Here is a 16,192-nt window from a genome sequence, read left to right on the forward strand (position 1 = left end):
AGTATGTTTGGCTATGGTGTTCACCACCAAGAAGTTTAGACATTGCATTATTTATGAGAAGGTGGTGTTTTTTACCAAGGCTAAGGATATACGCTTATTGTCGAATAAGCTTCAACCCCCTGATTGCCTAGCCAATTGGTTAATCTCTTTGAAAGAGTTTGACTATGAGATTTGAAGTAAGTCGCCACAATTTTAGTGAATTGTTGAATGTTTAGTACATGTTGGTGAGCCTAAGGAAGAATGGGCTAATATTAGTGAGCTATGAGGATCTATGCAAGATTGATGTAGCCTCAATCCCATCATAGTATGCCTCTATTATACATTATCTATCCACAAACAACCTGGTGGAAACTCTTTCTAAATTTGAGAAGAGGAATATTAAGTAACAAGCACTTTGCTTTTCCATTATAGCCGGTATCTTGTACAGAAGGAGAGTGGATGAGATGTATCATCATTGTATGGTGTCTAATGAGGTGCCATTCATTCTAGGAGGAATGTCATGATTCAATATGTGGGGATCATTTTGCTAGACCCCACTTATTGCCCAGAAAGCTTTATGTGCTAGTTATTGGTGGTCAATGGTTCTCTAGGATGCCTTTGCATATTTTAAGCATTGTGATATCTGTTAGAGAGACATGATACTAGTAAAAATTGTAAGATTCCACTAAATCCCATTTTGGTGACCTTGCCTTTTGAGAAGTGGGATGTTGACTTTGTTGGACCTATACATCCTTTATCTACTACATGAAAGCATTATATCATTATGGTAAAAGACTATTTTACGAAGTGGTTTGAAGCCTATGCTACAATGAAGGATAATGCCAAGGAGATGACTAGTTTTATTTTGAAGCAAATTGTTTGCCATTTTGGTCCACCTAAAGAGCTTGTGCCTTTTCGTGGGACGTATCTTTTAAATAAAGTGATTGAGGCTTTGATGGAAGCTCTAAAGATTAAACACAATAAGGCCATACCTTAGAGCCCCCAAGCAAATGAAGCAAATGGGCAAGTAGAGAGTACCAATAAGCAACTTGTGGGCATTTTATCTAAGATGGTATTTGAAGGTAAGCATGATTGGGATAAGAAGTTGTATGTGGCTATTTGGACTTATAATACGACATTTAAAAGAGCTACATGCCACACCTCTTTCAAATTAGTATATGGGAAAGAGTGTATTTTACCTTTGAAGGTTGAGTTACCAACAATAAGGTTCACTCTAAACCATTCTTTGGGTGAAGAAAAAGCATTGCAAGAGAGGTTCACTTTCCTTACACATCTTGATGAGATTAGATTACAAGCCTTGTTACATTAGGAAGTAGGAAAGAAGTAGATGAAAGTACTTCATGGTCTTTGTGCTACGAAGTATAAATTTTCCAAGGGTCAATTGGTCCTATATTATGATGCTCATTGTGAGCTAGTCCCAAGCAAGTTAGAATCCAAGTGGGATGGCCCTTATAAGATTTTCTGTATAGAAGAAAATGGATATACAACTCACTTAGTAGATTCACAAGGAGTAGAGTTCAAAATTAAAGTAAACTTCAATAAACCAAATCCCTATTATGTATAGGGGCCGATGTTAGTCTTGGTGCCTTTGTATGTCCTTCAGGATTTAGCTTAAACTTGCGGAGGGTGTCAAGACTGTTAGATGGGAAAAGTCATTTCTTATCTTGAGCATCCATATTCAGAGTAGTGTTACCACCAAGGCAAAGTGATCTAGTGGAGTAAGGGTTATCACATTACTGAGTGGCAAGACAAGTCTTTTGCATAGGATATTTGAGTCTACTACTATCATTATCATCAAGTTCTTACTAGCATCCCCATTGAGTTTAGTAAGGAAGGGAGGGATTGTACCTATCTCACACCCCTCTCTAGGTTAGACTTTGATTATCATAAGTACGAGTAGGTTGATCGTTATGGCAGGTTACATCAATGAAGCCTTGGTTTATGCATTATATTTTGATGGAGCTTCTCGAGGACTTGCTAAGCATGCAAGTGTAGGGGTTGTCATAAAAGACCCCCCTCTTTGAGTAGTTTTGAAAATGGGAGTATATTTAGTCACCACTTTTACTAATAACATGGTGGAATACAAGGCTTTGCTTATGGAGATAAATTTAGCCATATGTGATGGTATTCTCTAGTTATTGGTGAAATGTAACTTAAAGTTAGTTATCAACCAATCGAATGGGACCTATAGTGTGAGGGATCCCATTCTAAGGATATAGCATCATGCATCCTTGAGATCTTTGAGACAATGACTTACTAGTTGATTCCCTGTCAATGGAATCACTTTGCAGAATCCCTGGCTAATTATGTCTTTATTAAAGATGTCTTTATCAATTGTGTTCCTAAGGGGGTTTTACAATTTTCTTCTAACAACAACCCTGGGCTACTATGGGGACTGCTTGCTGACATGTCCTATTTTGGCCATCAATGGCTAGTACGGGTTATGAGCCAAGTAGTGATTGACCATCTTCCTATTCTTCCTATTCTTTTACAGACTTTTTTAGGTCTTGAGAAGAAGAAGTTCAAAAAAGTAAAAAGACAGTGCTTGGATTCCTTTGTTAGGCATCATTCCTTGGATTCTAAGCTGGTATAGAAGAGTTTGGATAGTACTAGTATTAGTTAAGATGCATATACACAAATTTCCCAACTAATGCAATCAAATATGAAACACGGTCAAATAAAAAATTGTTTACTTTCAAGCCCATCTATGATGGTGGAGACTATTAGACAAAGAGTCAAATATGAAACAAGGTCAAATAGAAATTGTTTACTTTCAAGCCTATATGCGATGAAGACTATTAAACAAAGAGTCAAATATGAAACGGGGTCAAATACGAAATCGTTTACTTTCAAGCCCATCTCTATGGTGAAGAGTATTAGACAAAGAGTCAATGACAAGGTAATGAAAGTTTTAGGTGAGCCTTTCCATATCAAGGCCAACTTCAAGAGCAAGAAAAAAGAGGTTATTTACATTAAATTTAATAATATTGTGAGGTGCCTTCTCCAACAAACTCGGAGGAGTCCTCAAGTAGTCGACTGAAATTCATATCCATGCACATCACCATCCCGTCTCCCCATGGGAAACCTTGGACTTAGTTCAGCATGGGAATCTTAGTTCTACTTCACAAGGGAAGCATAGACAAGTCACCCCTAACAGTAATCTAACGCCCACCTAAGAAAAACCACTTTGTAATCAATTAAAGGCAGAAGAGAGGTTAACATTGCACTTGGTTCAAAGAGAGTGAGAGACGCGCGAGAGTGTAACTCGATCCCCCTACCCATAAGGTAAAATCTTAGCTCCCGCCCCCTAAAACGGAGTTAAACTTGGTAACTAATTTTACCATTATTGGGAGGGTCATGATTTAATTAGCTCTATCTAGAGTTGGAATTCATCGGGTCCACCCAGCTACAAGCGTCCAATTGTCAGGATCGAAGCCTCCCACTTTCCTTGATGGGTTTGCTTAGTTTTCTAATTAGCAAAGCATACTACCACATTGTTTGGACATATAAAATCAACTTCATTTTATTACTCTGTTAAATTGGGTTCGTTAAACTCAATATTTAGTACATAACAAACAATTCGAAAATCAGATACTTTATTTCATCATCACTCTATAGAGTGATACAAAGCTGTCTTTCCGCAGAAAGACACCATCCAGCCTAGGATAAAACCTTCCAATCCCTCGAGATTGGGATGTATGTGATCACACTCCATCCGTGATCAACAAGGAATTTATTGGCTCGGAGCCCCTCTAAGCTTCCCTGAGCCTCCAAAGCCGTCCTACATAACAAGGGCACTTACCACTCAGCTTTTTTCCCTCTCATGTGCTCAAGTGATCAAAAACCAAAAACACCTACCTCCCTCAGGAGCATAGAACCCCCACCCATAGGTGAGTTTTTTTACACTCCGCAGAGTGTAAGGGAGCATTGGGTTGGAAACCCCAATGTCCCAAACCAGCACAATCCACAACTCATCCGGTTGTGCAAGCCCGAAATCATAAGATCCATAACTCATCATTCACAAATCCAAAAGCAGTCATAACCATAAGACATTTTAACATAGTTGTCAACGCGATGCATAGAATCTATCCCCTTTATTAATTTTTGAGTTCCTTTCTAAAAAGCATTTGGTAATACTAACATGTTGTTACAGTCTAAGTAAGTTCTAACTAATCGTGATCCTTTTCTTATGTATTAACCTGATTATCTCCATTTGGTCATCCATCGTGAATACGGGTTATAGCCACAACCTCGATTTGTTGTGGGATGGCTAGTTCTTTGGTTTGAATGGGTTCGGGGTTAACTTCTATTGTGCTTCAGCATCGTGTTGAGTTCCCTCATCAGCAACAGCGGTGACCACTTCCACATGTTGGGGAGCTCTCTGAGTGTGACCTCGCTCAGCATCTCGATGTCTTCTAGGAGCCATGGAAGAAGCTGATGGATTCGAGTAGCACTCCCACATAGGTGTGGAGAGAGAGAGAGAGAGAGAGAGAGAGAGAGAGAGAGAGAGAGAGGTTTGGCTAGTTGCAGCAAAACTTCGTCGCATCAATAGTAGTAGAGAGACTTCTGCATGGATCATTGTGTGTCTGTGTGTTTTCATGTCGTGATGCTCTACCCCTATTTATATAGTAATCGGGGGGTAAAAAGAGGATGTTTTCTTTTTAGTATTTTTTATGATGTCATCGATGATAAAGAGGGGACACTTTCTTTTAGCATTTTTGACGATGTCATCAATGACATCAAGAAGGGGCTTCATTTTCATAGCATGAATATATGGGTGAGCACTGCACTGAGTGACATCCACACACTTTCTTTTAGCATTTTTAACGACATCATCAATGATGTCAAGAAGGGGATTCATTTTTGTAGCATGAATATATGGGCGAGAACTGCAATATGTGCCGCATGGGCGTCACTCCAAGGCACATGACTAAGGCAGCAACCAAGGCATAGACCTTGGCATCTTGTCTTTGGCATACTTGGCAACGGGCTATAAAGGCTTTATTGGCGTCGTTGGCTACGCATGAGAAGCTCCCACTAACTTGTAGGAAAATCTTCCCAGGAGGTCACCCATCCCGGCAATGTCGTCACCCAAGTGCACTTAACTACCAAGTGACTATCCACTAGGCTAGTTCTTCTTGTTGTTCTATACTACAAACATAGTTTTAATAAGCTAGTCTTGGGAGGGTTTCCCAAGTATTTCTTCCATGAACTGGCATATAATACCTTATTAATAATAACAATTATCTTCATAAGTAGAGCTAGTTTCATAATTTTTTTAAATATGTGCAGCATAAATCAATTTTCTTTGGAATGTATATGCACATTGTTTATTAAAATAAACTAAGTAATAGGAACATTACAAACATTTATCCTTGATCTGCCTACTCTGCAATGTTTGATTATCAAATTCTATGATTTGTCTTTAGAAGAAGCGCAAGGAGTAGCCATGTTTGTGATTAAACTTAATGAAAGTGAGATTTTAAAATGTATAAAATAAGATAGGGTCTCCATTAATTTGATAAATGGAGCACTTTCATAAAGTCATTGCAATGATTTAATGACATTTAGTGCTCAATATAAACACAATACCTGGTGGTTAGGAGCTTTTGAAGTAGACATAGAGGATTGTGATATAGTATATTCGGTTTTCCATTAAACTTCAATACCTGATGTGACTAAGAGCCAATAAGCAGGAGAATAGTTATTTATTGAGGTATTTGGGAGCTATAAGGTTGAATTACACATTGTTGGTGACCTAAAGGCACTCAAATGCATGTACAATGTGTCTAAAGGAGCAAACTCTAGATGTCCCTACCTATATTGCATGTCCCTAGCATTGCAAAACCGAGCTCGAGAAACTGGAATAGAGCCAATCTCTAGGCATATCAAAGACCAACAAGCACTTTGGATGAAATGCATTAATAATTGAAGAAATTGCACTCAGAGGTAAAATTATTTGTATTCTATTTGTTATGATAGAAAAAACGAGTCAATTTATACACTTATATTGTTTGATTTGGTTGCATTTGCCTTGGAGAACCTAGCTTTAGTTTGATGGAGATAGAAAAGATTACGAATGAAAATGGTTGATGATTGCAATATGCTATTTTTGAAAGACTCCTAAAATGGCATTTAATAATAGAGCCGTTTCTCTCGAATTGAGGATGTATTTCACCAAAAAATAGGATGCTTACTTTTTTGCTTTTTAAAAAGCTATTTTTAACACATAAGAACTATTCCTAGGCCTAGAAAGTAGTGATTAATGAGCCCACCTTACCATTACCACATCAATAAATTGCTATGTTTACTCATACTTTAAACCCAGCTCCTTGGGTGAAGAATAATTTTCATATTCCGATTGCTATTGAAATGTAGCAAGAGCCAACTAGCAAGATCAACCACTTCTCTTGGAATAAATTCATACTCCAAAGCAAAACCTTCAAAAATCAGGTAGACTTGCAAACATTTATCTACATTGTCATTTAAAACATGAGATCACTTGCCTTTCTTTCAGGTCACTGTCTTTGATGAAAAAGAAAGTTGCATAAATTGGACTCCATCATATAAAACATGAATTTAATGCATGGGTTCATTCTTTTCACTGTATCCTTTTGTATTTCATATGATATTCTAGGGGTCCTTGATGGAAAAATAATCACAATATGGGTCATCCATGTGAAGGTGGGCACTATGATGTGAATGTGCATTCAGTTATGGGGATCATTGTTGCTCCTTACCTTTTTCGCATTTCATACATTTCTTGTTTATATTTTGCTCTTGTAGACATGATTTTTCTGCTTGGTTGGCCAAAAGGCCTATTGTAGATACTACACTTCATTAATTCAAACTTCTTAATGAAAAAAATAATCCTATCTTAATTACTATACAAGTTTAACAAAAAAAAGAAGAGGAAAGCCAACCTTAGATGGGATCAATTGATTATAGCATAATTTGATGCAATAATAAAAAGCCTAGACAAAAATCAAGGTAGAGGCATACGGGCCATGAAAGGAGCAAACTAGATAATTTCTAAGGAATTTGTCATCCACTTCAAACACCATGATCTATGTTTTTACTAGACTTTGGTGATTCACTAGATCAAGCAAAATTTTGGGGTAGGAGAAGCTTGAAGAGCATTGTCATATTTGCATTTTTATTTGCACGGCTTCTTAAGTATCCATTTTGATTCAAGTTTAGGACTAAATACTAAAGCAAGGAACAGTTGGATATTCTCATAGGTGGACTAAGCCCATTAATATAATTTGTATCATAGTTTACATATAATGTCTCTCTATACAATGCCTCTCTATATCTTTGAAAACTTAAAATAGTTTTTATCATAGTTTAGATAGCTTCACATCAACATGGATTACACATGAGCCCTTCTTTAGCAATAGTAAAATCTTTAATACACTCAACCATTGACATATTAACATGACTTGTCTCCACCCAACCAATGCACATGATAATAGAATTTAGAAAGAAACTTCTTACTTTTGGAGCTTAGTTTGGTCGTGTTGTATGAAACACAAATTTAGTTATATGGTTCTTTATTTCCCATGGCTTTTTTCGTGTTTCATATGTTTTGGATGAGCTTGCTGGTTGATATCTAGTTTTCTTTTCATGTTGTTGCAATTTGTTTTGTTGAGGTATGGCTAGAACTAAGGCTACTACAAAGAAGCAGAAGGTTGGTCCTAGGAAAATTGCTAAGAAGATATGTGAATCCTCTAAGCCATCAAAGAAGCATAAAAGGAGTTTTTCACAAGGTGTAAGATGTCTTAGGAAAATCATAAAGGCAATAAAAGCTCTTAATAATAAAGCTACAAAGTTGCCATTCCAGAGAGTGGTCAAGGAGATATGTGGTAGGCATAGTCTCAATAGCTTTAGGTGGACAAGGAGTGCTCTTATTTGTATCCAAGATGCTACATATAACTTCTTGATTGAGTTTTTCCAAGGCGCATACATATGTGCTATCCATGCGCATAGATTGACACATGAATAAGGATACGATTATCTTATGAAGATTGAGATATAGATTCTCCAAGGTTTTGGAGCCAATTCCCCTTATAGATAAGAAGACACATAATATTCTAAATGTGCCACCATATAGGAAGGAGGAGGACACATGTCCTAAAGTAGAGGATGTCACACATGAGAGAGATACAAGACGGCATGAGAAGGAGGAAAAGGCTACAGAGGAACAAGTAGAGAAATGGAGGGAGCGTAAGAGAAAGAAATCAAAAGAAAAAGAAACAGAACAACTAGGATTTCTAGAGAATGAGCTTTTTGGCATGTTTGATAGGGTCAACCCAGCATGTTTTAATGTATATTGCTTCTTGCATGGTGATATAGGCAAGAGAAATGATGTATTGTTTTTGGACTCAAAATGTGTATAGATCTTCAAGGATAAGAGGAGAGAAGTAAATGAGTTCATCCTTCTTACTAGATTGAGGTATAATATATCTAATTTTTTTTGTTATTAAGAATGATATTTTTCTATCAGTACTTTTTTTTCCATATACTCACTATTTTTACTACTTTTACTAGGTGTATGATGCATGAACTCCCTTTCAATATACAACAAAATGTTGAGATTCTTCATCCTTCAATCGCCCATTACATGAGGCTAAGTGAGCTTGAAGCAAATGCATTTGATCATTGGCTCAATAGAATTGATTTTGATACCTTTGAGCTTATTATGATTCCATGTCATGAAAATTAAGTTGTTTGTATTTCTTCTACCTTGAAAAGAGATTATTATACTAAATTATTCACCTATGATCATTTCCAAACCTCATTAGCTTGATTGCCATAGACTATGTAGATAAGTAATGTTTTTAAATCAATTCTATGAAAAAAATACATAAAAATGCTAAGATGTAAGTTGAATTTTTTCAAGGCTTTTCAATTATTTGAATTTCTATCTATTGTAAGTACTCTAAATTTAATTTATTTTTTATATAGAGTTGCAAAAAGATTATTTGAAGTTCTACAAAAAAGACCTCCTATGCCTTCTAATTTACTTACACAAGTGGAGTATAGACAAGTTATGGTAAGCTTTTATCAAATACATCAAGATACTTGATTCCATAAACTACCACAAATAACTTGTTTAATTTTTCTTTCTGTTGTTATTTTGTAGAGCTCTCATCAAGATGATAGTCATTCTTATGGTTGGAGGGTGATTGTAAATGCTAGAAGAATTGTCAAGTTTATTTATCTTAATGATGATAAATTTATCAAGATAATGTAGAATATATTTAATTTTAAGATATTGTTTCACTCAAAATGGAGTACATTGTAAAAAAGCACTAAACTAATATTTATTTTATTCAAATGTGTGATATTTTCCAAAAGATTATTACAAAAATGAGCATGTTTGGTATGTACGAGCAAAGATTTTCAAGTACATACTTGTCAATTGCACACAAGAAGAACAAGGAATCAAGGAGACCACAAATAAGGAGGGGGGTAGAGGAGGAGGTGGAGACTATGGAAGTAGAGAAGGATAGGGCCCTAAACACCTAAGGCAACCAAAGCATCAAAGAAGGGCAAAAGAACTCCTAAAAGGGATATTCCTCACAAAAAGAAATAGCCTTTGTGTATTGTCTTGTAGAAGCTCATGTATATAGATTGAGAAGAAAGCAAATACAAATTTTTGGTAATATTTAAGGTTGTATTTATACTAAAAGTAAAGAGACATTTTCTTCAATGTCCTTACATTATATCTTTCTCTCTCTTCTCTTTGATATCTACAAAAAAATTAACATAGATATTTATCATTCAAGGAGTGGAATCAAATATATATATACTATATGACTTGATGTATAAACCTAATCATTTGTTCTTAAGTTGGAATGCAAATAAACATAGCAATTCGATATCTTCATTCTATGAATCTAGCCTCACTTGATGTAGTATACATGATTATCTAACCTTTAGTATTGTAATAATATCCTCATTGAGCCAAATATCAATGTTCATTATAGGATCTTTGCTAAAATCGTCAAGATCCTGGTCCAAAGCAACTAGACTACTACGAACATAATGACATCCTGGTCCGAAGCAACTAGACCACTACCAACATAATGACATCTACTATAATAAAAGCTACTGCCAACATAATGACATCTACTATAATAAAAGCTAAGGATGAAATTTTGAGTAGCAAGCACGTATTTGCAAGAAATAGTGTCTTGATCTATCTTACATGTTTTTTCCTCTTCTGTCCTTATATCCCATGCCTCATCAACAAATTATAGAACATAATGATATGCCAGCCTCTTGACTGACAGCATGGCCTTTGATCTTCGTATCTCAACATCAAAAAAAAATCAATAAATACATTTATAGTAATAAAAAAGTAATCTTACTTAGTCTACTTGAGATATTAGATTTCAATGTTTTTTGTAACTTGGAAAAGATTTTACATCTATAGCTCTCACTAGTGGCTGTGGACTTAGTAAAGACCACTCAAGGCTTGTACAATTAGGCAAAGGAAGTGGGGATATTGCTTGCCATTGGCCATTATGCATAGGGATAATATAAGAATGATCATTAAAAAATATTCCATTCTCTATTAGCTATGTTTTTCTCTTTCCTTTGTACATTTCTTCTCCAATCAAACCATGCATAACATCAAGGATATCAATAATAGACTCAACAAACTACCATTCCTCAAGATTAGAAGAATAGACATCTACAAATAAAAACAAAACTTGTCACAATAAAACCTAATAACAAGTTTAATAAAAGAAAAGCATTGAGAATGAAATACTTACAATTTCATCTATGCAATGGAATACTTAAAGCTCTATGTTCCAAATGCAACTCTCTATGCATAAATACATGTTGTACTAAAATATCTTTTATGCTTTTCTTGTTTTCTCCAAGTCTAAAATCTTTGATCCTACCCTTCCAAGCAGAGATATGGATGTGATTGTTGCATGGTAATCTAGCTACCTTTGCTAATGATGGTAGGAATCCATCTTCCATCTATTTGGAATGAATTAAACACAGATATGGATGTGATTTCAAAGCTTGGGTTCCTTGTTGAAGGTCAAATTTTTGTATCCATGGCATAGAGAGAGAGAGAGAGAGAGAGAGAGAGAGAGAGAGAGAGAGAGAGAGAGAGAGAGAGAGAGAGAGAAGGAGGGAGGGAGGGAAACAAGCAACAACCAAGGAAAGAGATGAGAACAGCAAAACAAGGGAGGAAAACAATATGAACACTAAGCTTTTTGGTCATTTGAATTTAGTTTCAGTTGTCATTATTAAAGAAACCTAGGTATGTAATTAATGCAAACTGGTTGAGACCTTATGTCATTAATGTAAAGTATGTCATAATGACAATTATGAGATTATAAAAATAGATATTTATAATAAAAATTTGTAATAATATTATATCCATGTCTATTATAAAATTAATTTTTATATTTTCAAAAATGAAACTTCCTCTACATGGAGGCTTTGCTCTCATTGGTCTAGAGCACTCTCTCTCTGCATCCTAAAAGGCATTTTCCAGACCTCAAAACTCCCCTAATGCTCTTAGACCATCGATATACCCCTCGACACTGTTACACCAACATGGCACATGCTCCTTATATCCATCATGGATAGTAGAATGGGCTAGCATCGAGAACGATGTTCCTCCACATCCTATATTTGAAGTCCTTCTATAGGATGGAGGTGAAGGTGTATCATATGATAAATCTATATATTTGAATCCTAGACTTCTCATCATAAACAACATTGCCATCTAAAGTACATGCATAAATGGGAGCTCTGTTGTTTTTTAAGTTGACTCGATCCTCTCTCATATTGGTTCTTGATGTGTGTTCCATGCAAATGCAATTTTGCTTCTCAATGTTTGCTTCTTTCATTGCATAGGCACCATGGTTGACCAAAGAACCAGTGCAATGATGGGTACTATAGCAATTATTTTTCTTGTGGACATGATCAAGGTATTATGTGTACTTTGGTGTGTTGGAGGATAATTGGCATGATTCTAGTCAACATGACCCATTTTCTACCAACATAGATCATACTCACAAAGCACTTGATTGCATACATATAATTGCTAGAGGTGTGTCTAGATGAAAACACCTCTGGATGAAAACACCTCTTTTGTTGAATACCTCTGGATAAAACATAGCTTTGCATCAACAAAAGTATTCACATGTTCACAATGGGTATTTTAGAGACCAACTCAACCATAGCAAACCCCAAATCCTCATGAAATGTAGTGTAATGTATAACACTACTTTTCTTAGCCAAGCTATTAGAACAAGATCTCATCAACATAAACTCAATGACATCATGTCCATGAAAGATCATTGAGCATCATAACCCATAGTTTCATAGTTTAAAGTATCACAAAAAGTAGATCTCTTCATAGACACATTAGCCATGCCACTAGCATGGTCTCTCTTCTAACACCATTGGCAATGCACTCGAAGATGTGGAAGGACCTCATCATTAACAAAAACTTATTTGAGTTATGTTTCTCCCAATATGGCATGAATAGGTGGTTTAGCAGAGCAAATCCCCTTAAAATATGCTTTTTTTTAAAGGTGTGATCAGCTTAAATATATGTCCTAAAGGCAATTGCCCCTATCTATCCCACATGTTTCCATGTTTGCACATTGTTGCTAAGTCCAACTCACTATTCATGCTACTAGTGATCCCCTCATTTTATTGCATTTAGTCTTACTGATGCAAGTAAACGCCAAATGTTTTCTCTTAGTTTCTGCCTGGAACCAAGCTTGAAAATTCCATGCAAGAAACTCTTGACCCCATGTTGCCACTAGTTGCTCCATATAAAAAATGCAAAGATGATTGACTTCGTGAAAGTGATGAGGAGTCATCCAATGCCTCAGGTAGCTGATCAAAAGAACAAGCTTGATGAAAATCCCATGCAATCCTCTACTCTAATGGCTAAATAAGTAGGACAACCCAAATTTTTCAATCCAAGCGTTTGATTCTATGAAGAAGAAGTTGATGGATAATTGATAGGTGCACAAAATAAGAGCATGCATGTAGACTCAAGCAAAATTCTAGTAAACTTCTAATCCCATTCACATCCCAGTTAGTGTATTCTCTTCAAGAGTGTAGTATTGACTCCAACAATGCAATCTCCAAAAGCAGACTTTGATAATCAATTGGTGCATATTCTATTAGTATGTTGCCACCCTAGTGAAAACATAGCAACCACTTTTTATCACACTGCTACTATACATCCACATGCCTTTAGTTCTTTGGAGGAGTGCATTTAGTACTTTAGGCCTATTCACTACAACCAACCAACTATTCCTTCTTTGACATGAGTGCTTTCAATGCATTTGTATTCTCTGAGTCCCCCACTTTTTCTTGATATTCATATGTACTACAACATCCCAGAGCCTACATAACTAAGAGTGCCTATTCATTTCTGATAGGCTTCACTCTCCATCTATATTCATCCCTCTCCTCTTCTCTCTCAAATGGAAAATCAACTACTCTCACCCCATGCCCTTTTCACACCACCTCTCAATGTATAATGTGAAAGGTGAGAAGGATCGAAGCTTGCATGCGAGCTATGGCAGGAGAGCAAGAGCAAGAAAGAGAGAGACAAGAAATGGGAACTCCAACAGTCACAATGTGTGACCGGGCCTTCCTTTATTTACTAGTCACTAAAATGAATGTAAAGAATAAAGTGACGTGACGGGTGCCCGCCACCTGCAGTGTGCAGTGGCGGGTACTGTCAGTGTAGTAATACACGGGGCGGCATGGCGGAGGCGCCTTTACCCCAACAACCTCCCACTTAAAGGCGAATCTACCCTAGTGAGAGAGAAAAGAAAAGAAAAAGATAGTACAATTGTACGTAGGTACAAGGGATGAGGAAAGGCAACATCTCATCCAATGCCCATCAATCTCCTGAGGAAGGCAAAGTGCTCAGTAGTGAGGCTTTTTGTGAGCAGATCTGCAGGATTCTTGTCAATGGAGATCTTGACAAGGTCAATAGACTTGTCCTCCACGACACCACGTATGAAGTGATACCTCACCTCAATGTGTTTCGTCTTCGCATGGAAGACCGGATTCTTAGCCAACTGAATGGCACTCATAGAATCCGAATGCAGTGTAGGTATAGCATCAATCCCAAGGTCAGCAACTAGACGGCCTAGCCATATGGCCTCCTTGCAAGCCTCAGTGGCTACAACATACTCGGCCTCAGTGGTAGACAAAGCCGTACACTTCTGAACCATGGGCATCCAAGAGACAGCACCTCCAGCATAGTTGAATACATAGCCAGAAGTGGACTTCCCACTATCTGCATGTCCTGCATAATCGGAGTCAGTGTACCCCATAACCCCTGTATCCTGGCTACCATAGCAAATAGAAATATTTGTTGTGCCCTTCAGGTACCTCATGATACCCTTCATGGCATCCCAATGTTTCCTGCCAGGTGTAGCCATATAGCGTGCCACAACATCAACTGCAAAGGAAATATCTCGACGAGTGGCTATCATGGCATACATCAAACTACTCACGGCTGAAGCATAAGGGATCTGGGCCATCTCGGCCCTCTGCTCGTCTATCTGCGGACAATCTGTCTGTGATACCCTCACATAAGAAGGCAATGGACAGCCAATAGGCTTTACGTCCTGCATGCGGAAGCGCTCAAGGACTTTATGAATATACTCCCTCTATGACAAGTGGAGGAGTCCCTGATGCCTGTCACGTCTAATGCGCATACCAAGTATGTGAGAGGCCTATCCCAAATCCTTCATCTCAAAGCTCTTCTTTAGCTGAGATTAAGAGCATCTAGCTCATCATGAGCTTTCCCTGATATCAACATATCATCCACATAGAGTCCCAAAATAAGCAATGAACCATCACGGGCTTTCTTCGTGTAAAGACACAGATCCATAGCACTCCTGCTGTAGCCCTGTGACTGCATAAAGGCATCAAACTTATGATACCATTTCCTAGGTGCCTGCTTCAAGCCATAAAGACTTTTCTTCAACTTGCACACTAGGTGCTCCCTGCCAAGTTCTGCAAAGCCCTTAGACTGCTCCATATAGATCTCATCATGCAAGTCCCCATGTAAGAAAGCTGTCTTGACATCCATCTGATATAGATCTAAGTCAAGCTGAGCAACCAAAGCCAAGACCAAGCACAGGGTGGTCATCTTCACCACAGGAGAAAAGACCTCATCAAAGTCTACACCATGCTCCTACTTAAAACCCTTTGCTACCAATCTAGCCTTGTATGCTGGCTTAGGGTGTCCAAGGGTACTTTTCAGCTTGTACACCCACTTGCATGGCAAAGCCTTCTTGCCCTTAGGCAAGGCAACCAAATCCCAAGTCTCATTTTTATGCAAGGAGCCAATCTCAGACTGCATAGCCCTCTCCCAGGAGTGACTGTCACCCCTGCGCATAGCCTCATCATAAGTGAAAGGCTCTCCTGCATCTGTAACCAAAACATAATGCATAAAGGGCTGAAATCTATCAGGTGGACGTCTGTCTCTAGCAGACCGTCTCACTGCAAGCTCTGATGCCTGCCCAACACCCTGACCATGAGTATCTACTCTGCAGCTGTAGGCTGTCCAACTGTCTGTGCAGGAGCTCTAGGCTCCTCCTGAAAGATCACTCTGCGGATCTCAACCACCTTCTCAAGCTACCTGTGCATCTTGTCTTCATGGAAGACTACATCATGGCTGCGTACTATTTTCTGTGCCTGCGGATCCCATAGGCGATAACCCATCTCTCCTAAATCACCATAACCGAGAAAGATGCATTTAATGCTCTTTGGATCCAACTTACTCCTCTTGTCCTTGGGCACATGGCAGAATGCCTCACATCCAAAGACACGGAGATGCGCATAAGAGGGTGGCTTACCAGCCCAAACTTCCTCTGCAACCCGGAAATCCAATCCACTAGAAGGCGATCGGTTTATGACATGCACTGCCGTACTAACTGCCTCAGCCCAAAAGCTCTATGGTAGGCATGCATGGCTAAGCATAGAGTGGACACGCTCCTAAATAGTCATGTTCATGCGCTCAACCAAACCATTCTAGGCAGGGGTGCAAGGGGCGGTCAACTGACGCTTAATACCCCTGTCATCACAAAACTGCTCAAAAGCACATGAGACATATTCTCCCCCATTGTCAGTCCTAAGGCATTTCAGCCTATACCCAGTCTGGTTCTCAACA

Source organism: Lygodium microphyllum, chromosome 1, assembly GCF_053477565.2.
Source record: "Lygodium microphyllum isolate KBCC chromosome 1, Lygodium_microphyllum_v1.1.10, whole genome shotgun sequence".
NCBI classification, from domain to species: domain Eukaryota; kingdom Viridiplantae; phylum Streptophyta; class Polypodiopsida; order Schizaeales; family Lygodiaceae; genus Lygodium; species Lygodium microphyllum.